We start from the raw sequence: 25668 nt of genomic DNA on the forward strand, positions 1-25668 counted from the left end.
GAAACCATAAGGCCTACCTCCCCGGGTTGCTGTGAGAATTGAGGGGGAGGGTAAGTGAGGGGGTGAGTCCTGGAAGGGAGGAAGACACGAGGGAAGGGCAAGGTCCTGGCAAGCAGCAAGTGCTCAACAGATGTTGGTTAATTTGTGCCTGACTCAGTCTCCCCCAAAAACTTGCAAGCTTTTTGAAGGCAGGGGCCTTGCCTCATACTTTTTTGGTATTTCTCAAAAGTCCTGGACATCAGAGACACTCCATGGTTATCTGATCACTTCAACACACACGTTGGTTATCCGGTCAAAGCGGCTATTACGATAAAAACAGGCTCCGGGGTGTGACTTCAAATGCTGGCCGCTGACAAGCTGGGCCGTCTGGAAAGTTACTACACCTCTCTGAGCCTCGGGTCCCTTATTTACAAAATGTTCACGGCAGCGCCCACTTCACGGGGCTGTGAGGATTACAGAGGCTAATCCGGGTGAGGCGCATCAGCCCCAGCGCCGCCTGCCACGATTCTCTCCGGCCCCACACACGCATCGTCCATAGGCGTCCGGCCCCTGCGTTCCCGCTTCTCCACGTGGCCGCGGTGCACACCTCAACCCACCCGCCAGTCTCCCCACCCTCTTACCTGCTCTTCTTTCCCGACTCGTCTTTAATACCCACCAGGCGCCAACCGCCGCGGGCCTGGCTCTGTGGTGGCAAGTTGCATGGGTTCTCCCTTCAGGGCCTCCCCATGAGCCTACGAGGTCGGTTCTGTTACTGTCGCCACTTCAGAGGGAGGAAACAGGCCCAGAGGGTTGGGGAACTTTCCAAGGTCACTGAACTGGTGTCAGGCCCGGAATGGAATCCGAACACATCCCAGCCCGTGCCCGGCTCCACAGCGCCGGCCCCCGGCGTCTTCCCGGGTGCCAGCGGCACCCGCATCCATTCAAACGTTGCCCAGTCCCCGCTCCTCAGTCGCTTCCCGCTACTCCGCGCGCTCGTCTCCCCCCACCCGTCAGGGTCAGGCCTCTAGGTGACTTTTCCTTTTTCTCTGGCAGAAACTGAGGGGTGAGACCGACATTTGTGTTCCGAACGAGGGCAGGTTGCCTAGAGCTCGTCAGACAGGGACCAAGGGGCGAGTCTGGCAGGGTGCGATAGCTCCGCGTCGCTCTGCAGGGGCGCAGCGCGCGGGTCGGACTGGGACGCCGGTCACGTGGCGGGGAGGGGGGCGCCGGCGCGCGCGGGCGAGCTAGAGGGCGCGCGCGGCTGAGAGCGTGTGGAGATGCGGGCTACAGTTCGGGTGTCTGTGTGGAGGGGAGGGGGCGGCGGCCGGGAGAAACGACTCCGCCCCCTGTGCGCATGCTCGGGCCCCGGCGGGTTATAAGGCAGCCTCGCCGGCCCGACCAGACAAAGTGGTGAGCTGCTACGTGACTGGCTGGCTGCGTAGGTGCTGGAACAAGTAAACGAGGCAGCGAGCGAAGGACGGGAGTCGGACCCTGGGCCCAGTGGAACTCCACCCCGCGCCACCACGTCACGCACACGCTCGGCGGTGCGATCTGCGCTTATAACGGTTAGTTGGGTAACAGCCGGCGGCACGCGGCGCGGACCCCACAGTGCCCTCGCTGCCCTGGTGGGGTCGGAGGGGACCTCCAGGGTTGGGAGACTTTGTCTCTGGGGGAGGGAGGGGGCCCAGCAGAGGGCATCGTGGTCACAGGCAGCCGCGTGGCCTCGGACTGCAGTGCTGGTGAAGGAGACCTTGAGGCGCTGGGGACAGCGCCTCTCAGCCGAGCCGCGGGCCTCGTGGTCATATGCCGGCCCCTGGCCTGGCCGAGGAGTTGGGTCGTAGTGCCCGGTGACGTTGGGGAAGTCCCTTCCCCTCTAAGTCTTCAGTAGGCTCCTCGAGAGATGCTTTGATCTGGAAAAGGGATAACATGAGGCTGCTTCACGTGGTACCTCCAGACTCTCCTGGCCGCTTCTGTTCCAAGGGAAGGGACTCGGGGCAGGAATTATTTATGATTTGTGACATTGTCCGCCCCAACCTTCTTGGTCCCCCGATTCTTGCCCCACGTGGTGACTTGCGAGAGTGCTGCGGAGAGCCGCATTCCCCACAGCCAAGGCGTGACTGCAGGGTTCGAGTAGACTTTGCGGAGGGGACGGGGCAGCCCGCAGACTCCTGGGAGTGGTGCTGACGGGGGCTCTTTGTCATTCAACCTGTGGCTGCCAGCGTCCGCCGCAGCGCCCTTCTACTCATGGACTTAAGGCGGCCCTGTTGAGAGAAATCTGGAGGATAGCGTTTACACTTGGTCCGATGCAAGCTTTTTGTTCCAAGTATGTCTTTTTTTTTTTTTTTTCAGCATGTGTTTTAACATTTTATTACTTTGTCGTGACTTTTTGATGGAACAAGCAGTTGCCAAAACTAATCTAAACCAGGAGACAAACTTGTCACTACTTTAGTCTTTCCTTGGGTTTCCAGTGGCTGATTAGAAACTGGGCTGCTACTGATAACAGTGAAATGTTTACACGCTACTTTATTTACCGTAACTTACTATAACTTGTTTTGATTTTTTTTTTTTCAAAAATTACTCTGGTTTCAACAATTTTTTTATCTCAACCACCAGACCGGTGAGGTGATGCAAAGACTATGTATCTTCAGTTTTTTAGTTAGGTGTTAAATAGTACTCGTAAATGCAAGTCTTACACCCTGGGGCACAACTTTGCCTGCAGATTGCTATAGAAATGACCAGCAATTCAAGATATTTAGCACTGAAAACACGTAGTAAGATTTATTATTTACACAGAAGTTGAATATATTTCAGTAATTCATTTTGGGTTTAGGTAGATGCTGTTATTTCATCAGATTGCAGTTACCTTTGTGAAATATGCAAGTTGATCTGAGGAGCATTTTGTAAGATTTTTATAGCTGAATAGATTTGAAGGTTTAGTTGTGCTTAACGGGGTAAGCTGTAATGTCCTTAAACAGATTAAAAAGGAAAAAAATCATCACTATAGGATGAAAACAAATGATTAGTGTTTCACTAATTTACATCTTTTAGCCTTCAAATATTAGGGCATATATTAGCCCTGGAAAGGATCCTAATGACCAGCTGATAAGGATCCCTTGTTTTACACATAAGGAAACCGAGGCTGGAGGGATTAAATGATCTAACATCTTAGGTCTGAAAACTTGTTATGGTTTGGTGGGAACTATGTGTGTCATTGAACTCATTTTTGTTAGATTGGCACTCCTGAGTTTTCTTTAGATTGTAAATTAGGATACAAATTATCTCAGCCTGAAAATAGATTTCTCAACTCCTTATGTTCTGCATTCCCATCGTGTTTTCAATTCACTTTACAATGCTCAGTCCTATGCAAGATTAAGGTCTCTGTGTAAATGCCTTCATAGCTGTCTTGTTTTTGTTGCAGTTGAGAGGACTAGGAAGATGAAACTTGGGTATGAGGAAAACAGTCCAGATTGTTGTGAATTTTGTATGTTCAGTTTGTTATTGCCTACCAGGCACCATGAGAGACTTAGGATTCAGCAGTGAACAAATTTCACCGCTTGCCCTCCTAGAGTTATAGTCTAGCTGGAAAACAGATAAATATATAATTGCCACAGCACATACTCTTTACAAACAAGTAGGGACTGTTATACTAGGGTAAGTACAGGTTCCTGTAGGAACAAATACTGTATTGTGTAGGTGTGAGAAGACACCCAACTTAGTATAGAAGCAATTTGGGTAGACCTCTCTGAGGAAATACTGTTTAACCTGAGACTTCAAGGATGAAAGAGCTAGCCAGGCAAGGCAGTGATGATGGGTGGAAAGAACATTCCAGACATGAACACTGAAGCTACACTTAGAGGTACAGGGTGTAATGCAAGAGCTGAAATAATTTTACCAAAGCTAAAGCATAAAAAAGTCTAAGAGAATAGAAAGAGATAGAAGTTGAAGAGATAGTATGAGAAAATGGAGGGCCTTGTAAGCCATTTTAAGGAATCAAGGAGGGTAAAAAATTTAAAGGAATTTTTAAGGAATCAAGGAGGGTAAAAAAATTTAAAGAAGGCTCTTATCTTGAAGCTGGTTGAAAGCAGTTTAAGGATTTTCAAGCTGGGCACTGGTGACTCACGCCTGTAATCCCAACACTTTGGGAGGCGGAGGCAGGTGGATCACTTGAGGTCAGGAGTTCAGGACCAGCCTGGCCAACATGGTGAAACCCTGTCTCTATTAAAAATACAATACAAATAATTAGCTGGGTGTGGTGGCGTGCTTCTGTAATCCCAGCTACTTGGGAGGCTGATACAGGAGAACTGCTTGAACCCAGGAGGTGGAGGCTGCAATGAAAACTGAGATCGCACCACTGCACTTCAGCTCAGCTCAGGCAACAGAGCAAGACTGTCTCAAAAAAAGAAAAAAGGATTTTCAGTGGGGCTGGGGATAACCTGATTGGATTTTGCGTTTTAGGAACACCACTTTGTATGCAATGTGGAAAACAGGCTGAAAGGAGGCATTGGAGTGGTGTGAGACCACAGTGATGGACAAGACAGGATTTGGTAGAGAAACAGACAGAATTTGGTGGAGACCGGATGTGGGAGACTGGGAAAGTCAAAGACGTTAAGGATATAACGTTCAACATGTTATATCCTTATATCCTTTCTGGCTTGAACGAATATGAGTTTATTAGGTGGTATTTGTTTGTCTCCGTTTAACCAACAGGGACACTAAGAAGTTGCGTGACTAGACCAGGGCTGCTCAGCTTGTAAAGCTTGGAGACAAAATTCAAACTGTTGTTTTCAGTTTTTGTTGGCACCACCTGAGAATGGTGTTTTTCTTTTTTCCCTTTTGAACATTTAAGTATGGAAAATTTCAAAACACAAAGAATTGAGCGACATGATTTATCTCTTCCCCTAATTTCCCCAGACCCTACGGGATTACTGTGAAGCAAATTCTGCAAATGATTTCATTTGTTTTATTTCAATATAGCTATCTGAAAGATAACTCTTGAGAAAATCATAACCACAATGCCATTACCCTGCCTTTAAAAATTAACATCACCAAATATCCAGTCAGTATTCAAATATTCCTCAGTTGTTTTTAAATAATTGGTTGGTTTGATTTGGGATCCAAACAAGGTAACGTATTACGTTTGTTTGGGATGTCTCTTAAACTTTTTAATCTATAGGTTCCCTCATCTTAATTATTTTCCTTATAATGTATTTTCCTTGTAAGGTTGGTGCAAACGTCATTGTGGTTTTTGCCATTACTTTTAATGGCAATTTAAAAACCACAATGACATTTGCACCAACCTAATATTTGTTGAAGGAACCAGGCCATTTTTCCTCCAGTTTCTCTCATCCTGAATGTTGATGAATATGTCCCTCAGGTATAGATTTCACATGTCCTAGTTTAATATGTCCCTCTATCCTTTGTATTGCTGTAAATTGGTAGCTAGATTGAAGACTGAACAAATTTAGTTCAGGTTTGATTTCTGAGTGGGAGTGTTGGGGGAGAGGACAAGTATAATTCTTAGATATTGCTGTGTACTTCCTTCAAGAGGCATATATTTGGTTATCCCTTTTTCTACTACATTAATAGCCTGTTTTCATTATTTCACTAGTGGTTTGCAAGTGGAAATAATTATGGCTTTAATTCTACCATTTATTTTTAATTTAACTAGAATACCTCTATAAAGAGAGGTACAATTTGAATAGGAAGGACAAGTTAAAGTTTATGTTTTAATACAATATGGTATGTTATTGACACTGTCTTTTTCTGGAAATGTATTTAAATGTATCGAGGTATGGCCTCTTAAAAGGCCACTATTTTAAGTTGTAAAAGTGTTTTTAGCACTTGATGTTAACATTTCAAATGGCTTTTAGTATTTAGAATATTTAAAAATTTTGTCCTTAAATTGATGGCGTTTCTTTTGGACTTTCATGCTCTTTCTTGGAGGACTTTGCTGTTCCCACAGCTTTTAGGGAGTATCTAGTAGAATCACTACTAAATCCAAATCTCTAGCTATAAAAGGATTCCAGATTGTAAGTTCCTCAAGGACAGGGATTGAACACTCTTATTGATGATCTGCTTTTCTAGTTGCTTCCTGGGCATTTCAAACTTAATATGTCACTTAAAGCTCATTATCTCTGCCTGTTCTCAAGTTTCCTTCATCTCCAAACCTAGTTTTTTTTCTTCTGATTCTACCATTCTTGAAGGTAGCCAGGCTTAAAACCTCTGAATCATCTTAATATTTCTCCTAGTAGGCCCCCCTGCCCTACCACATGCAGTTTCTGCCAATCCCTCATCGCTTTTGTTATTTCTTGTCCAACCCCCCACTTTTCATTTGTAATACTGCTACCTTGTTTATATATTTTTCTCTTTGCAGGGAGGGAGTGTTACAGCAGATTTTTACAATGAATGGGAGGACTAGTTTAGGTGGCATGTTTGGTTCCTAGTGTCATCCTGAGAAGAGTATATAAGTTATAAATCTATGAATTTATACTTTAAAATTTTATAAAATCACTCTGTTGCCCAGGCTGGAGTACAGTGAAACCATCATGGTTCACTGCAGCCTCTAACTCCTGGGCTCAAGCAGAGCCACCTCAGCCTTTTGAGTAGCTAGGACTACAGGCATGGGCCATAATGCTCAGCTAATTTGTTTAAACATTTTTTTAGTGATAGGGTCTGTGATAGGGTCTGTGTTGCCCAGGCTGATCTCAAACTCCTGGCCCCAAGCCATCCTCCTGCCTTGGCATCCCAAAGTGCTGGGATTACAGGTGTGAGCTACGCCACCTGTCCAGCAATAACAATCTTCTGGGATCACAGTATGCACAATGATAGGAAGGAAGGGTTCACATCCACTACACCAGTGAGGCAGCTGCATGGGCTGAACCATTGAAGGGTGTCACTGACCATTTGTCTTGCAGAGTAAGATCCAATTCTGTTGGTTATCTACACTATCATGTTGCTAATCACAACTCATGATATTGCTGGAATCTGACTTAATTACAATGACTTAGCCTTTGTATAGGAGAATTTCCTCAAAATGTACTGATATTATAAGCTATATATTTTGATCATTGGTTGAAAAATATGTCCTCCCTCTGATTTTGCTCTTCCTATACAAACCTTTTGAAGATTATTGAATGAATGAAAATCTGTACACTGCTCTGGTGTGTTAGACTATTTTGGAGAGTAATAGGGCCTTTATAATTTGTCTTTTCGAGTTTTGGGAACCAAAACTTATGTTTTTACTTTATTGACCTACTCTTCTCTTCCCGTATGAGAGGTTTTTATCCTGGGTCTGCATATTGATTCCCCAAGGTCTATTGAATTCGGGGGGTCTGTAAACTTGTTTGGGGGAAAAATATTACATCTTTTCATTAATCTCTAATTAAAACTTGGAATTTCATTCAAATATGAATATAGGCAACAAACGCATGGTTGTATTAGCAGTACCTGTGACTTTGTCACCAACAGAAATCATGTACTTCATATCATAATGCAGCTGTTATAGCTATCTTGAAATTGTTTAAGCTTATCACTACCTCAAAATTACTGTGGTTATTAGACCCACTGCCGTATCTTATTTTATTTTTTAAAAGCACATTGTTAATTCCAGTTAAAGTGTTTTGACAGTTCTATCTTTGCATTTTATTTTGTGCATTAAAAACATTATTCTGGCTGGGCACGCTGGCTCACGCCTGTAATCCCAGCACTTTGGGAGGCTGAGGTCAGTGGATCACTTGAGCCCAGGAGTTCAAAAGCAGACTGGGCAGCATGGCGAAACCCTGTCTCTATTTGTTTAAGAAAAAAATAAAATTATATTAAAAAAAGAAAACATTCTGACAAGGGTTCTGTAGGAATCCCTGGCACCAAAGAGTCTAAGGACCCCTGCTCCTAACTTCTTTACTTCTGTTCCAAGGTTAGAATGAAGTTAGCCAGAACCTATGAAGCAACACAGCACACAGATGCTGATGTCACAGGATTTTACAGAATCATGATGACATTCCTTCGTTATTGACTTTGTTTTATTTACTAATCATCATAAATTCTGACATCACAATGAGAGGGAACAAAATATTTGTGTATATGCTAAGAGAGAATAAAATGATTTTCACAAATTAAGGCATAATAATTTTCCTTTGAGGCTGGGCGTGGTGGCTCATGTCTGTAATCCCAGCACTTTGGGAGGCCAAGGCGGGTGGATCACCTGAGTTTGGAAGTTCGAGACCAGCTTGACCAACACGGAGAAACCCCGTCTCTACTAAACATACAAAATTAGCCAGGCATGGTGATGCATGCTTGTAATCCCAGCTAGTCGGGAGGCTGAGGCAGGAGAATCGCTCGAACCTGAGAGGCGGAGGTTGCAGTGAGCCAAGATTGTGCCGTTGCTTTCCAGCCTGGGCAGCAAGAACGAAACTCCATCTCAAAATAATAATAATAATAATTTTCCTTTGTATTCAAGAGGTATATGTTTATGTTTCCAGAGGAGTTCATCTTAAGTGCTGTAAGTTAAATGGAACATTGGGTGTCTTCACAGACTTGAGGGATTTTCTTGTCCTGTTTTGGGTGTGTTCACAACCTCAAATGTACTTAAAATTGCTTCATACCTTGTCTTCAACAGGTCACTATTAGTGCAGGCCTTTATTTTGCTCAATTGGAAAAAAGAGGTTGATGAACCTAAAGTCTGAAATACCTGCCCTGGAAATTAGAAATGCACATCCTTACTTCAGTCTGTTGTGTTGTATGATGCTGTTGTTAGTATTTACTCTTTTTTTTTTTTTTTTGAGACGGAGTCTTGCTCTGTCGCCCGGTCTGGAGTGCAGTGGCCGGATCTCAGCTCACTGCAAGCTCCGCCTCCGGGTTCACGACATTCTCCTGCCTCAGCCTCCCGAGTAGCTGGGACCACAGGCGCCCGCCACCTCGCCCGGCTGGTTTTTTTTTGTATTTTTTAGTAGAGACGGGGTTTCACCGTGTTAGCCAGGATGGTCTCGATCTCCTGACCTCGTGATCCGCCCGTCTCGGCCTCCCAAAGTGCTGGGATTACAGGCTTGAGCCACCGCGCCCGGCCTTTTTTTTTTTTTTGAGAGGGAGTCTCGCTCTGTTGCCCAGGCTGGAGTGCAGTGGCCGGATCTCGGCTCACTGCAAGGTCCGCCTCCCGGGTTCACGCCATTCTCCTGCCTCAGCCCCCCGAGTAGCTGGGACTACAGGCGCCCGCCACCTCGCCCGGCTAGTTTTTTGTATTTTTTAGTAGAGACGGGGTTTCACCGTGTTAGCCAGGATGGTCTCGATCTCCTGACCTCGTGATCCGCCCATCTCGGCCTCCCAAAGTGCTGGGATTACGTGCTTGAGCCACCGCGCCCGGCCAGTATTTACTCTTTTACCTAGAAAACTTGATGGAATAGAAGGAAGGATATGGTTTAAAAATTACTGTAGTTTCCGTGAAAATTAAACACTCATGGGCTGGGAGCAATGGCTCACGCCTGTAGTCCCAGCACTTGGGGAATCCGAGGTGGGCGGATCACAAGGTCAGGAGATCGAGACCATCCCGGCTAACACAGCGAAATCCCATCTCTACTACTAAAAATACAAAAATTTTACTACTAAAAATAGAAAAAATTAACCGGGCATGGTGGTGGGCGCCTATAGTCCCAGCTACTCGGGAGGCTGAGGCAGGAGAATGGCGTGAACCCAGGAGGTGGAGATCGCACCACTGCACTCCAGCCTGGGCAACAGGGCGAGACTCCGTCTCAAAAAAAAATAATAAAATAAAATAAAACACTCATTTGAAAATTGTATATTGGCCAGCACAGTGGGACACGCCCATAATCCCAGCACTTTGGGAGGCCCAGGCAGACATATCATCCAAGGTCAGGAGTTCAAGACCAGCCTGGCCAACATGATGAAACCCCATCTCTACAAAAATACAAAAATTAGCCAGGCATGATGGCGGGTGCCTGTAATACCAGCTACTTGGGAGGCTGAGGCAGGAGAACTACTTGAACCCAGGAGACGGTGGTTGCAGTGAGCCCAGATCGCACCATTGCACTCCAGCCTGGGCGACTGAGCAAGACTCTGTCTCAAAAAAAAAAAAGAAAGAAAGAAAAAGAAAATTGTATATTGTAGTCTAGACTCCGCCTCAAAAAAAGAAATGTATATTTCTAATAAAAGAACTGACAATTATCTTAATGGCAGCATAGTCTAAGATTTATATTGTTAGCAATTAAAAAGGCTATTTAATGGTGCTGTTTTGAGGTAATAATGCTGACTTTGATACATCTTTAATGTCTGCAAGTATCTTCCCAAAAAGCTTTGCAAGTAAACATTTGCGAATGGTATACTCTGTGTTTCTCTTCAGATCACGTGAATTTTTGTCTTTTTTTTTCCTGAGATAGAGTTTCGCTCTCATTGCCCAAGCTGGAGTACAATGGTGCGATGTTGGCTCACTTGCAACCTCTGCCTCCTGGGTTCAAGCAATTCTCGGCCGGGCGCGGTGGCTCAAGCCTGTAATCCCAGCACTTTGGGAGGCCGAGACGGGCGGATCACGAGGTCAGGAGATCGAGACCATCCTGGCTAATACGGCGAAACCCCGTCTCTACTAAAAAATACAAAAAACTAGCCGGGCGACGAGGCGGGCGCCTGTAGTCCCAGCTACTCGGGAGGCTGAGACAGGAGAATGGCGTGAAGCCGGGAGGCGGAGCTTGCAGTGAGCTGAGAGCCGGCCACTGCACTCCAGCCTGGGCGGCGGAGCAAGACTCCGTCTCAAACAAACAAAAAAAAAAGCAATTCTCTTGCCTTAGCCTTTGTAACTTTGTAACTTCAATCCAGCCAGTACATTTCTTCTTCAAATTCTGGAACAGGGTAGGTTATGTGTTAATAATTTTATTTATTTATTTATTTATTTAATTTATTTATTTATTTATTTTTTGAGACGGAGTCTCGCTCTGTCACCCAGGCTGGAGTGCAGTGGCCGGATCTCAGCTCACTGCAAGCTCCGCCTCCTGGGTTCACGCCATTTTCCTGCCTCAGCCTCCCGAGTAGCTGGGACTACAGGCGCCGCCACCTCGCCCGGCTAGTTTTTTGTATTTTTAGTAGAGACAGGGTTTCACCGTGTTAGCCAGGATGGTCTCCATCTCCTGACCTCGTGATCCGCCCGTCTCGGCCTCCCAAAGTGCTGGGATTACAGGCTTGAGCCACGGCGCCCGGCCAGTTTTTTTTTTCTTTAAAAAACAAAACAGCCAGGCGCGGAGGCTCCCACCTGTAATCCCTGCATTTTGGGAGGCTGAGGTGGGTGGATCACCTGAGGTCAGGAGTTCGAGATCAGTCTGACCAACATGGCGAAACCCCTTTCTACTAAAAATACAAAAAATAGCTGGGCGTGGTGGTGCATGCTTGTAATCCCAGCTACTTGAGAGGCTGAGGCAGGAGAATTGCTTGAGCCCAGGAGGCGCAGGTTGCAGTGAGCCGAGATCCTGCCACTGCACTACAGCCTGGGTGACAGAGGGAGACTCCCTCTCAAGAAAAACAAACAAAACGAAACAAAACAAAAACTTTTCTGCTTCTTTGACTGTAGAGGGCACTAGATCCAGAAAGCATTACATCACTGAAAGGTGTTTTTTCTGGTTTCATATTTTTCTCTACTTCTCAAAAACTGGGAAAAGTAGATTACCTGAAGTTCATCTAATGCTAACATTTGGTTGAGATACAGTGATTTTTTTTTTTTTTTAGACAGAGTCTCTCTCTGTCCCCCAGGCTGGAGTGCAGTGGTGCGATCTCGGCTCACTGCAACCTCCGACTCCCGGGTTCACGCCATTCTCCTGTCTCACCCTCCTGTGTAGCTGGGACTACAGGTGCCCACCACCACGCCCTGCTAATTTTTTGTATTTTTTTTTTTTTAAGTAGAGATGGGTATTCACCGTGTTAGCCTGGATGGTTTTGATCTCCTGACCTTGACATCCACCCACCTGGACCTCCCAAAGTGCTGCGATTACAGGCATGAGCCACCGGATCAGGCCTATGATAAGATAAAGGGATTTTTTTTTTTTAAGTAGAAAAATAACCTCTCCCCTTAATTCATGATCTAAAAGCACACAGCTAAAATTAGTAGGGAAATATTGTTTACAAAGAAAGAAATACACATACAACTTATGTAGAGTTTTCAAGGTACTACCTAAGGAGCATTGAATAATGTCATGGAATGAATTATCTCCATGTGGCAAGTTGTATTCAGAAAAATAGTAAGGATATTACCGTACCCTCCTCTATGTCCAACTCTTACAGTGAGCCTTATCAGAATATCTCTTCTTTTTTCCTTTCCGTCTTATGAGACAAAATATAGCCTCAATCTCTACTAATAAATATGAGAAGCATTAATGATACAACAGGATCAAGGAGGCCAGGCACAGTGGCTCAGGCCTGTAATCCCAGCACTTTGGGAGGCTGAGGCAGGCAGATCACAAGGTCAGGGGATGGAGACCATCCTGGCCAACATAGTGAAACCCCATCTCTACTAAAAATACAAAAATTAGCTGGTGATAGAGTGAGACTCTGTCTCAAAAAAAATTTAAAAAGTATCACGGAAAAGAAAAATTGTAAGAATACTTTTAACGGTAGTAACTTTTAACAGTAATAAAGAATTGGTTCTGCTAACTTCTCTTAAAGCTTTGCCATATCCACAGAAGATATTTTCTAATCTCTGAATATCCTCATCTGCCTCCTTACCCTGTAAGTGAGTACACTTATCCTTTAGCCCCAATATTAAAGAGAACTAAAGTAACTGGATTTCATGATTTTTGTTTTAATTATGCTATTTTTTTTGCACTGTATTACAGACTTATAGTATTTTAGCCTCTCTGTTGGGTAACTTTGAGAATTAGCCCAGGTGCCAAATTGGTTGGGAAAATACTCTTGAAGTCAGGGATTCGCCGTGAAAAGTAAAAATGAATTTGCCACTACTTTTGAGCAGCTGTCCAACTTTTACCCAATAATCTTATGGCTCAGACCTAAATAACCCACAGTGCTGTTAATACTGGAGAGTTAGTCACATTTTTTTCATCTGATATCAGTTCCTTTGTGAACTTTTAATATAGGAAAAATGTAGATACTGTTTATTGTGTATCTTAAAATAAACCTTACTATCATTGACTTGTAATGAGAATAGTGGCAAACTTCGTTTTTCTTTGTTTTTCGGTTTTTGTTTTTGTTTTGGTTCTTTTTTTTTTTTTGAAACTGACTCTCTCTCGCTCTATCGCACAGGCTGGAGTGCAGTGGCGTGATCTCGGCCCACTGCAACCTCTGCCTCCTGAGTTCAAGTGATTCTCTGGCCTTAGCCTCCCAAGTAGCTAAGATTATAGTCACCTACCACCATGCCCAGCTAATTTTTTTGTAGTTTTAGTAGAGACAGGGTTTCACCATGTTGGCCAGGCTGGTCTGGAACTCCTGACCTCAAGTGATCCACCTGCCTTGGCCTCCCAATGTGCTGGGATTATAGGCGTGAGCCACCATGCCCGGCCAACAGTAGGTTATGTTTTAAAATATAATACATCCATAGACTAGAATACCATTCTTCAAAAACAGCATCATGTTTTTTAAAAACAAACACAACAAAAAATGTTTCTGGCCAGGCACAGTGGCTCATGCCTATAATCCCAGCACTTTGTGATGCTGAAGCAGGTGGCCTGAGGTCAGGAGTTTGAGACCACCGTGACCAACAGGGCGAAACCCTGTCCTTACTAAAAATACAAAAATTAGGCGGGCATGGTGGCAGGCACCTGTAATCCCAGCTATTTAGGAGGCTAAGGCAAGAGATTCACTTGAACTCAGGAGGCAGAGGTTTCAGTGAGCCGAGATCGTGCCACTGCACTCCAGCCTGGGTGACAGAGCAAGACTCCCTGTCTCCAAAGACCAGGTGCAGTGGCTCAGGCCTGTAATCCCAGCACTTTGGGAGGCCGAGATGGGCAGATCATTTGAGGTCAGGAGTTTGAATTGAGACCAGTCTAGCCGACACGGTGAAACCCATGTCTACTAAAAATACAAAAATTAGCCAGGTGTGGTAGCGCACAACTGTAATCCCAGCTACTCAGGGGGCTTAGGTAGGAGAATGACTTGAAACTGGGATGCAGGGATTGCAGTGAGCCAAGACTGCACCACTTCGCTCCAACCTCAGCAATAGAGCAAGACTCCATCAAAAAAAAAAAAAAGTTTCTGATATTAATGGAAAATGTCTATTAAGCAGCATATACATACATACATACATATTGCAAATTTATGTTTATTCATATGCATGACTATCATAAAAGGAAGTCAGGATTTACATCAAAATATAAATAACTTTAAATGAGGATGGTAGAATGACAGGTAAATTTTATTTTCTATTCACACATTTTTTTTCTATAACACATATGTATAACTTGTAATCTTTTAAAACAACTACTTTGTGGGGCTTTGTTTTTCGAGACAGAATTTCACTCTGTTGCCTAGGGTGGGGTCCAGTGGCATGATCTTGGTTCATGCAGTTTCCGCCTCCTGGGCTCAAGTGATCCTTTCACCTTAGCCTCCCATGTAGCTGGGACCACAAGTGTGTGCCACCACTGCTGTATAATGTTTTGTATTTTTTGTAGAGACAGGGTTTTGCCATGTTGCCAAGGCTGGTCTTGAACTCCTGGACTCAAGTGATCCTCCCTCCTCTGCCTTCCAAAGTGCTGGGATTACAGTTGTGAGCCACCATACCTGGCCATATTTTCTTTTACTATCAAGTAATACATGTTCATCAGAACAAGTCAGTCAGCATAGTTGTATGGAAAGAGCATATTATCTCCCCTTCTCAACCTCCAGCAATGTGATATTTTAAGTATGCTCATTAGAACATATATACTTAATTAATTTGTTTAACCTATTTACTTTCTTCCCCAGAATCTAAGCTCCATGAGGGCAGGGCTTATGTCTATCTCTTTTTCTCTTTCACTGCCTTTACTCCAGGCACTCAGATTTGTTCAATGAATCGCCAAAATGTTTGGTGTATATCCTGATACACTTTTTAAAATGATGATACAATTGTATGATGTGTAATTTTTTTTTTTTTTTTTTTGAGACGGAGTCTCGCTGTGTCGCCCAGGCTGGAGTGCAATGGCACGATCTCAGCTCACCGCAAGCTCTGCCTCCTGGGTTCATGCCATTCTCCTGCCTCAGCCTCCTGAGTAGCTGGGACTACAGGCGCCCGCCACCAAGCCTGGCTAATTTTTTTTGTATTTTAGTAGAGATGGGGTTTCACCATGTTAGACAGGATGGTCTCGATCTCCTGACCTCGTGATCCGCCCGTCTCGGCCTCCCAAAGTGCTGGGATTACAGGCGTGAGCGCCCGGCCAATATCATGTGTAATTTTTAAAATCTTAGTTTGCAATCTTTTTTTTTTTTTTTTTCGAGATGGAGTCTCACACTGTCGTCCAGGCTGGAGTGCAGTGGTGCGATCTTGGCTTACCACAATCTCCAACTCCTGGGTTCAAGTGATTCTCCGCCTCAGCCTCCTGAGAAGCTGCGATTACAGGCAACCGCCACCATGCCCAGCTAATTTTTGTATTTTTAGTAGAGACAAGGTTTCACCATGTTGGCCAGGCTGGTCTCGAACTCCTGACCTCAGGTGATCCACCTGCCTCAACCTCCCAAAGTGCTGGGATTACAGGCATGAGCCACTGCGCCCAGTCATTTTGCAATTTTAATTGCAAAAACAATATATCACCCTAAAATGTTGCCTTTCTACAAATCTTTGTTAGCTAACAAAGTATACCCCATTCTTCCTCACTGCTCACTGCAGCCTTCGCCTTTCCGGTTCAAGAGATTCTCCTGAGTAGCTGGGACTCCAGGCACGTGCCACCATGCCTGGCTAATCTGTAGTGTTTTTAGTAGACACTGGAAAATTCCTGTTTTCAGTTTAAAACGAATGGGTCACTATCTTTTGAAAAAAGTTGTACTGATGTGGGTACTTATCCCAAAAGTAAGTGATCCATTTTATACCCCCCACCTTTATTATAGAATAGCCTCATTCTCCCTAAATAAAATCATGCTTATTTGATTGAAAAAATGATGTAAGTCATTTTCTTACAGATTATTTAACATAACATTGGCTGAGATTGACAAAAGAAGATTAAATAAGTAAATATACACACACAAATGTGTGCATGTGTGTATATATATGTTCATTACCTTTAAGTTTGCATGTTAGTTTGCCCATTTACAAATATGTTCAGCTTCATCAGTTCTCTATACTACTTTAATCCTCCTCATATCTAAAACAAGTACTATACGAGAGGATTAGGATTGGGGTCACAATAGTAGCATTTTAGGATATTGTAGAGTATTAAAGTCAAGTCAAATTAATTGGAATTATATATCAACATATGCCCAGTAAAATGGAAATGCAAGTGAAGACTGATTCTTACTCGGGCATATTGTATCTTAATGAAATTTAGTTGAAGTTGCAAATAGAAAGCCAACATTTTCCATTTATTTATTTTTCATTGAAATAGCTTGACTGGCTTTGTTCATGATATAGCAAAAGTAGCTCTTAATGCTGGTTAGCTGAAACATTGATTGCCAGGAAGCTGTCTAGGAAAACTTAAACCCATTTCACCTAACAAGCCAGAGATATTTATAATACATGTTATTTGGTAGTTAAATCCCATTCTCTGGAAATTTCTTGAGGCTGGTTCTTTATGTCCACATGCCTTCATGTTACTTCAACTTTGTTTATGCCTTTTCAAAAAATTTCAGCATTGAAGCTTTGCTCAGGTGACTCTAGTTGGACTAATATTTAGCAAAGTTTCTTCACCAAAAGTCATTTACAAGGTAGAAAAGTATCATACTGGCCTGACAAGGTGGCTAACACCTGTAATACCAGCATTTTGGGAGGCTGAGGTAGGCGAATCACCTGAGGTCAGGAGTTTGAGACCAGCCTGGCCAACATGGTAAAACCCTGTCTATACTAAAAATACAAAAATTAGCCGGGCATGGTGGCAGGTGCCTGTAATCCCAGCTACTTGGGGGACTGAGGCAGGAGAATTGCTGGAACCCAGAAGGTGGAGGTTGCAGTGAGCCAAGATCATGCCATTGCACTCTAGCCTGGGCAACCAGAGCGAAACTCCATCTCAAAAAAAAAAGGGGTCATACTTGAACTGCAGTGGACAGAGAGAGGTGTCAGAAAGGCTGGAAATTAAGGGATATTGTTTATGTTTATGCTGGAGAAACCCTCCTCTCAACCTCCTTCTGTCTTACTTTAGGTGGTGAAAAGGCCCTGAGATCTTACAAACACTCTCCATTTCATCACATCACAAATTTAGCATATGCTATATTTACTGGAAAAAAAACAGGGCTTTTGTAGATCACAGTAGAGGTGAGGACACTTACAAATGTTAGCTTTCATATGTTTTATGGTCCTGTAGGCTCCTGACAAGTGTGCATTGTGAGCTTTCTTGTTAGGAAAAACTTTGGACAAATTTCTGGTTTAGAGAATGCTCTCCAAGAATACGTATGGTATTTAGGACTACAAGAAAATGTGGGCCAGTCTCAGTGGCTCATGCCTGTAATCCCAGCACTTTGGGAGGCCAAGGTGAGCGGATCACCTAAGGTTGGGAGTTTGAGACTGGCCTGACCAATGTGGAGAAACCCCGTCTCTAATAAAAATACAAAATAAGCCGGGTGTGGTGGCACATGCCTGTAATCCCAGCGACTCGGGAGGCTGAGGTAGGAGAATCACTTGAACCCAGGAGGCGGAGGTTGTGGTGAGCCGAGATCGGACCATTGCACTCCAGCCTGGGCAACAAGAGCAAAACTCTATCTCAAATTAAAAAAAAAAAGAAAAGAAAATGGGAAGAGGTCTATAGGAGATAAACTTGATAAGCCAAAGAACTCTTTTTTTATACTACATCATTATTTATTTATTCAACTGTTATTTTAGATTCTGGGGTACAAGTGCAGATTTTTTACAAAGGTATATCATGATGGTATGGTTTGGAGTACAATTGAACCCATCACCCAGGAAGTAAGCATAGAACCCAATAGGTCGTTTTTCAACCCTTTGCCCCTCTTCTCTTCTCGCCCATCTTGTATTCCCCAGTAACTATTGTTCCCATCTTTATGTCCATGTGTACCCAATGTTTAGCTCACACTTACAAGTGAGAAAAGTATTTGGTTTACTGTGTTAGTTTGCTTAGGATAATGGCACCATCTTCATCCATGTTGTTGCAAAGGACATGATTTTGTCTAAAGAACTTTCCTGGCCGGGCGCAGTGGCTCAAGCCTGTAATCCCAGCACTTTGGGAGGCTGAGACGGGCGGATCACGAGGTCAGGAGATCGAGACCATCCTGGCTAACACGGTGAAACCCCGTCTCTACTAAAAAATACAAAAACTAGCTGGGCGTGGTGGCCGGCGCCTGTAGTCCCAGCAGCTCGGGAGGCTGAGGCAGGAGAATGGTGTGAACCCGGGAGGCGGAGCTTGCAGTGAGCTGAGATCCGGCCACTGTACTCCAGCCTGGGTGACAGCGAGACTCCGTCTCAAAAAAAAAAAAAAAAAAACTTTCCTGTAAAGGAAAGTGAATTATTATTTCGTTCTATAATAGAATTATTGCGTGTTCTTTTTTAACTGACTAAAAGTAAATTTGACATCCTTGATCAAAATTATTTTAATAAATGAGATGTACATAATTTTTATCAAAGTATAAAATATATATTATTTAAATAGAGCCTAAATGATGTACAGTGAAAAATAGTGTATTCTGCACCATCTGTGGCCATCCTTTCCATTATACATATAGATCAGCTTTTTTCTATAATTAATACATCCCTGTTATACATCAGAATTTACTGAAAAAAACATTGTGCTGAAGAAAGCATTGTCTAACCTGATTCTGATTCAGTTGAATGCACCAAGATGATATGCAGTCTGAATAAACCATTAGGTACCATTAGGTATCAATTTAGTCACTTTTGCGATCAAATTGAATTAATGATTTTAAAAAACAGCCATTCTCAAAGTGTGGTTTTTTTTTGGACCCTTCAAGGACCTCAAGACTCTCTCAAGATTGAGGTCTTTAGATTTCACTTATAACTAATCATCATGAAACTAGCAGCCAGGCAGTGACTCACGCCTGTAATCCCAGCACTTTGGGAGGCTGAGGCCGGCGGATCACTTGAACCAGCCCAGGAGTTCAAGAGCAGCCTGGGAAACATGGCAAAACTTAATCTCTACAAAAAAAATGCAAAAATTAGCCAGGCCTGGTGTTTCGCGCCTGTAATATCAGCTACTCGTGAGGCTGAGGTGGGAGGATCACTTGAGCCCAGGAGCTACAGTGAGCCACTGCAGCACTACACTCCAGCCTGGGTGACAGAGCGAGACATTGTCTTTAAAAAAAAAATAAAAATAAATCACCCATCATCCTCAATTATCTGAAAATGCTATTAAAATACTCCCTTTTCCAAATACATTTCTGCTTAAGGTTGCCTTGGAACAAAAACTTTCGAGATTTGTTGTCTTTTTGGGCCGGGGGGGTGGGCAGGGGTGGGGAGTGGAGGGAGTATGAAGCTGAGTTTTTATTTAGAATAATGAAAGAAATAATACATAACTCATTTTAAAAAGCTGACAAATGCAGGACACGGTGGCTAACGCCTGTAATCCTAACACTTTGGGAGGCTGAGGCGGGTGGATCACCTGAGATCAGGAGTTCGAGACCAGCCTGGCCAACATGGTGAAACCCCTTCTCTACTAATAATACAAAAATTAGCCCAGCATGGTAGCACACCCTTGTAATCCCAGCTACTCAGGAGGCTGAAGCAGGAGAATCACTTGAACCCGGGAGGCAGAGGTTGCAGTGAGCCGAGATCACGCCATTGCACTCCAGCCTGGGCGACAAGAGCAGAACTCTGTCTCAAAAAACAAAACAAACAAACAAAAAAAACAACTGACAAATAACAATGAACAACAGAAAGTGAACTCAGAAAAAAATAAGATAAATTTATGAATTTCTGGACATATGTCTAATATTTTTCTCCTGTGATCTTGGGCTGCATACTGTCATTGTCTTTTTTGAACTGCCTCCTGGAAATATGTTTGACATACAAAAAGCTGTAGATATTTAATATATACAACTTGATATATTTGGACATAAGTGTACAACTGTGAAACCATCACCATCAGTACCATAAATTTAATCACTTCCCAAAATTTCCTTCTGCTGCATTTGTTCTTCTTGGTGGTTTGTTTTGCTTTTTCCTGTTGTGTTTAGAGGACTTAACATAGGTCTACACTTTTAGCAAATTTTTAAGAATTCAATACAGTCTTGTTAATTAATCATAGGCCGTATATTATACAGTATATCTCCAGAACAAACTTTTGTTGTATTATGGAAATTCTGTACCTTCTAATCAATACCTTCCCATTTCCCCTTCCTCCCAGGCCCTGGCAATCACCATTTTACTCTCTGCTTCTATGACTATTTTAGACTCCACATATAAGTGAGATCATTCAAAGTTTGTCTTTCTGGATCTGGCTTATTACACTTAACAAATGTCCTCCAGCCGGGCGCGGTGGCTCAAGCCTGTAATCCCAGCACTTTGGGAGGCCGAGACGGGCGGATCACAAGGTCAGGAGATCGAGACCATCCTGGCTAACACAGTGAAACCCGTCTCTACTAAAAAATACAAAAAACTAGCCGGGTGAGGTGGTGGGCGCCTGTAATCCCAGCTACTCGGAGGCTGAGGCAGGAGAATGGCGTAAACCCGGAGGTGGAGCTTGCAGTGAGCTGAGATCTGGCCACTGCACTCTAGCCTGGGCGACAGAGCGAGACTCCGTCTCAAAAAAAAAAAAAAAAAAAAAAAAAAAAACAAATGTCCTCCAGGTCCATCTATGCTGTCGCAAGTAGCAGGATTTTTTTTTTTTGAGACAGTTTCCCTCTTGTCGCCCAGGCTGGAGTGCAATGACGCAATCTCCACTCATTGCAACCTCTGCCTCCCAGGTTCAAGCAATTCTCCTGCCTTAGCCTCCTAAGTAGCTAGGATTACAGGTGTGTGCCACCATAACTGGCTAATTTTTGTATTTTTAGTAGAAACAGGGTTTCACCATGTTGGACAGGCTGAGCTCAGGTGATCCGCCTGCCTTGGCCTCCCAAAGTGCCAGAATTACAGGTGTGACCACCGTGGCCGGCCAGATTTCTTTCTCTCTTAAGGCCAGTAATACTCTGTTATATGTATTTTCCACATTTTCTTAATCTGTTCCTCCGTAGATGAACATTTATGTTGCTTCCATGTCTTGGCTATTGTGAAAAATGCTGCAAAGAACATGGGAGTGTGCAGGTAATCTCTTTGAGATCCAGATTTCAGTTCCTTTGGATACATACCCGGAAGTATGACTGCTAGATAAAATGGTAATTGTATTTTTAATTTTTTGAAGAATCTTCATATTGTTTTCCATAACAGCTACACCAGTTTATATTCCCTCCAACGGTGTACATGGGTTTCCTTTTCTCCACATCCTTACCAACTCTTGTTCTTTGGAGATCTGCTATCTTAAAAAAGAAATATGTTGGCCGGGCACGGTGGCTCATGCCTGTAATCCCAACACTTTGGGAGGCCGAGGCAGATGGATCACGAGGTCAGGAGTTCGAGACCAGCCTGGCCAACATGGTAAAACCCCGTCTCTACTAAAAGTTTAAAACTGGAAATTATTAACTAAAATATTGATTTTTTTAAGGGATTATAAATATGAATTAAAAGCAAGATCTAAAATCAATTATCATAAACAGAATTCTGAAAGATAGGCCTAAAATCCTTCTTTAAGCATTCTAGTTAGCAAGTTGTTAATTTCTCTTATAAGCATAATATATTTAACTTCTTGTAATGTGGATAGGATTTTCCCAGAATGGCAGGGTAGGTAAAGAGAGTTGGAAGTTTGCAGAGATAGGTTTACATTTTTTAAGATTCTTTATATGCAGTTTGATCAAAATTATGCATTTCATAATTGCTGAGTGTTTGGCTAGCCAGATCCAGTAGTTATATTCCTTCTTTGACTTGGACTTTCTGCTTGATTTTTTTCATTGTTTTGGTTTCCTCAATGTATTCGGTTTCCAAGTGGAAAAGAAATGACAAAGTGAGGTCTAGGCTTTGAATCTTGGAAGTTAACTTGGGACAGGTGGTTCTGTAAACCATGAAGCTGGATTAGGGCTAGTTACAGAGAGCAACAAGTTATCTACTTTAGCAGCAATAGCTTCAGGAAATCAGTCTTTCTGGATTTGAATGTTTCCGTGTGAATTTGAAACCTAAAACTAGTTTATACTTGGTAACACATTATTTTAAGGTTATTGGTTTTGGATACTTTCTGCTTCTTTTAAATTCACAAACTGGTCGTTGTCATTTTAGGAAAAGACAGTGGCTTTAAGTGTTAATGAGGAAAGTGTACATAACATCATAAATACTATTTTCAAGGCTTTTGTAGCCCTTATCTTTGGGAGTCGGGCAAGGACATGGCGGGTATGGAGCACAGCTTCGGCTTTCCAGATTAATTTACTAGCACAATTTATAAGAGTTACGAGAAGCCGGGCGCGGTGGCTCAAGCCTGTAATCCCAGCACTTTGGGAGGCCGAGACGGGCGGATCACGAGGTCAGGAGATCGAGACCATCCTGGCGAACACGGTGAAACCCCGTCTCTACTAAAAAATACAAAAAAACTAGCCGGGCGAGGTGGCGGGCACCTGTAGTCCCAGCTACTTGGGAGGCTGAGGCAGGAGAATGGCGTGAACCCGGAAGGCGGAGCTTGCAGTGAGCTGAGATCCGACCACTGCACTCCAGCCTGGGCGACAGAGTGAGACTCCGTCTCAAAAAAAAAAAAAAGTTACGAGAAAAAAATATCAGAAAATCTAGAAGGTGATTCTTATCACCGTCATTGCCAAGAAAAGTTAGGGTTGTTTTCTATCATCCTTTACAAGATGAATTGATGAATTTTTCTCATTACCCTATCACTTTGTTTTTTAGTCTCCCCATCATTCTTGGGCAATAATAGCTAAGCTGATAGGAAAGCTACTGTGCACATTGTAAGGATTAAAATCTTAAACTTTAGTCTCTTTTAGCCTCTGGGCTTTAGCATACAAAGAATGCGTGTGCTCTGTTTTCTCAAGGGAACTCTGAGTACTCTGCAAGGGGGCCTGCTCTCATAATTTACTTTTTGAATGAGCCCTTCTGTTTATAGCTGAGATTTGCCAGTTTAAAAGGAAATAGTATGCTTAGATAATATTAACTGACTTTTTGTTTTTTCAGTTGTGTACCATCAGAATTTTTAAGTTAACAGGGATAGCCATTTGTCAGGTGGTGGCAGAATTGTGTTGAATCTGCGTCTGGTTTTTTGAAGTGTTGTTTTTCATAATGATTTTGCATACTCTTATTTCTTATACTTTCTTATTTCCTTTTAAATTTTTTTAAAGCTTCTTGAAGCTTTCAATCTAATTTTGGCACTATGGACTAAGGTATTAACTTGATGAGGCAAACTTTAGTGACTAAAAATTGTAACTGCCTTAATTGGGACAAATCATAGCTGGCAGCTAAACTCAAAGTTTAATCACGTCCAGCACGTATTCGCTGTTCCAGTCAGAGCTTGATGTGTTAAACAGCCCTACTGTCTGTGTGTGGGTGTTCTGTGTGTGTAAATATTCTGAGATGAATTAATCTTTTTAGTAGTTCTTTGAAAATTTTCAAGTGTTCTCTTTTTTCATACTTAGAAGAAGAAAAACTCATAAAATCAATGCCTGCAGCAGTTTTATTTAACATCATTTTAGAATTTAGGCTGTTTCTGTTAGCAGAGCTGACCTGTTAAAGAGCTTTTATTCATATTCATTCCAGTAGAAATTTTAGGAAACCTTAACTTGTAAATATTTTTATCTCACCCGAATCCTAGGTAGATGAAATGCCCTAGGACAAAGACCTTCAGTTTTTAAACTGGGTTATATTTTTGAGGGAATTATTCTGCACATCCTCAGGTTGAGAGATAACCTTAGCTAAAAATTACCTCTTGAGAATGGATGCCTGATCTCTACTTTTTCTTTTCCAACTCGAATTATCCAAAAGCCTTTTACACCCACTACAAAAGAGAGGTGTATCTCTTACTCATCCCATTTCTTATGGTGGTTCACTGTCCCAGGCAATAAAAATCTCAAAGGAAGGGAAAATTCCAGAATGCATAGTCCTAGAGAGAGTCCCATGATAGAAATCCAAAAAGGGGTTAGGTCAGAAATACTGGAGAATATTGAAAAATTATTTCATCTGGGCAACAAACTCCTGCCTTCTCCTTTTTTTAATTTTTTTTTGAGACAGAGTCTTGCTCTGTCGCCCAGGGTCAAGCAATTCTCCTGCCTCAAACTCCCATGTAGCTGGGATTATACAGGCACCCACCACCATGCCCTGCTAATTTTTGTATTTTTAGTAGAGATGGGGTTTCACTGTTTTGACCCGACTGGTCTCGAACTCATGACCTCAAGTGATCCACCTGCCTCGGCCTCCCGAAGTGTTGGGATTATAGGCATGAGCAACTGTCCCTGGCCGCCTTCTCTGTTTTCTAAGTTAGAATTATTATTAGAAAAATGAGATAGTTATCACAGAGATGTGTATCAACACATTTATTTCAATTAAAATGAAGTTTGCTTTTGTTTAATAGAAATCTCTTTTACTTGATTGGTTTGAAAATGAGTACTGGCCAGCTATTTCCCATAGGTTACGTCACATTAATCTTTAGTGCCAAACACAGCTAAAGTACAGAAGAAACCATCCAGAATGAAGTTCAGAGAAACAAAGGAATGAATGATAATATGACAACATAGAAGGGAGAGTAAGAGAGTAGATAGCACGGGAAGGTCCAACCCATATCCAATTGGAGTCTCAGAAAAGTGAAAAGAGAATGGGGGAGAAGCAATATTTGAAGACATAGTAGGTGAGAATTTTTCAAAATGTCAAGAAGACTGTTTTGTCAGTATGAATATTTTTTTTTTTTTTTTTTTGAGACGGAGTCTCGCTCTGTCGCCCAGGCTAGAGTGCAGTGGCCGGATCTCAGCTCACTGCAAGCTCCGCCTCCGGGTTTACGCCATTCTCTCGCCTCAGCCTCCGAGTAGCTGGACTACAGGCGCCCGCCATCTCGCCCGGCTAATTTTTTGTATATTTTAGTAGAGACGGGGTTTCACCGTGTTAGCCAGGATGGTCTCGATCTCCTGACCTCGTGATCCGTCCGTCTCGGCCTCCAAAGTGCTGGGATTACAGGCTTGAGCCACCGCGCCCGGCCCATGAATATTTGTTAGCTGTGTCATCTGTATTTTCTTTTTTTTTCTTTTTTTTTTTTTTTTTTTTTTTTTTGAGGCGGAGTCTCGCTCTGTCGCCCGGACTGGAGTGCAGTGGCCGGATCTCAGCTCACTGCAAGCTCCGCCTCCCGGATTCACGCCATTCTCCTGCCTCAGCCTCCCGAGTAGCTGGGACTACAGGCGCCCACCACCTCGCCCGGCTAGTTTTTTTTGTATTTTTAGTAGAGACGGGGTTTCACCATGTTCGCCAGGATGGTCTCGATCTCCTGACCTCGTGATCCGCCCGTCTCAGCCTCCCAAAGTGCTGGGATTACAGGCTTGAGCCACCGCGCCCGGCCATCATCTGTATTTTCTAAATAGTTGTCTTCTAAGATTTTTCTC

General features: G+C 43.2%; 1 protein-coding gene and 1 long non-coding RNA gene across 7 annotated transcripts in view; one reads left to right on the forward strand and one right to left on the reverse strand.

Annotated features, from left to right (window-relative positions):
- LOC117075839 overlaps window positions 1-759 on the reverse strand; it is a 74780-nt gene extending 74021 nt beyond the window's left edge. For all 4 annotated transcript variants that reach the window (XR_004434154.1, XR_004434153.1, XR_004434152.1 and 1 more), the window contains exon 1: window positions 621-759. This is a non-coding gene — a long non-coding RNA (uncharacterized LOC117075839). The remainder of the gene's footprint in view (window positions 1-620) is intronic.
- A 574-nt stretch (window positions 760-1333) lies between these two features.
- SLC16A1 (solute carrier family 16 member 1) overlaps window positions 1334-25668 on the forward strand; it is a 44514-nt gene continuing 20179 nt past the window's right edge. Inside the window, exon 1 of one of the 3 annotated variants that reach the window (XM_033198577.1) lies at window positions 1334-1544. The gene's annotated coding sequence lies outside the window, so the exon portion shown is untranslated. Of the gene's footprint in view, window positions 2303-21274; window positions 21379-25668 lie in introns of those variants that run through there. The other 2 variants (XM_033198579.1, XM_033198580.1) reach the window with 2 other exon arrangements.

The sequence above is a fragment of the Trachypithecus francoisi genome, unplaced genomic scaffold (genome assembly GCF_009764315.1).
Source record: "Trachypithecus francoisi isolate TF-2019V2 unplaced genomic scaffold, Tfra_2.0 Lachesis_group5, whole genome shotgun sequence".
Lineage (NCBI taxonomy): Eukaryota > Metazoa > Chordata > Mammalia > Primates > Cercopithecidae > Trachypithecus > Trachypithecus francoisi.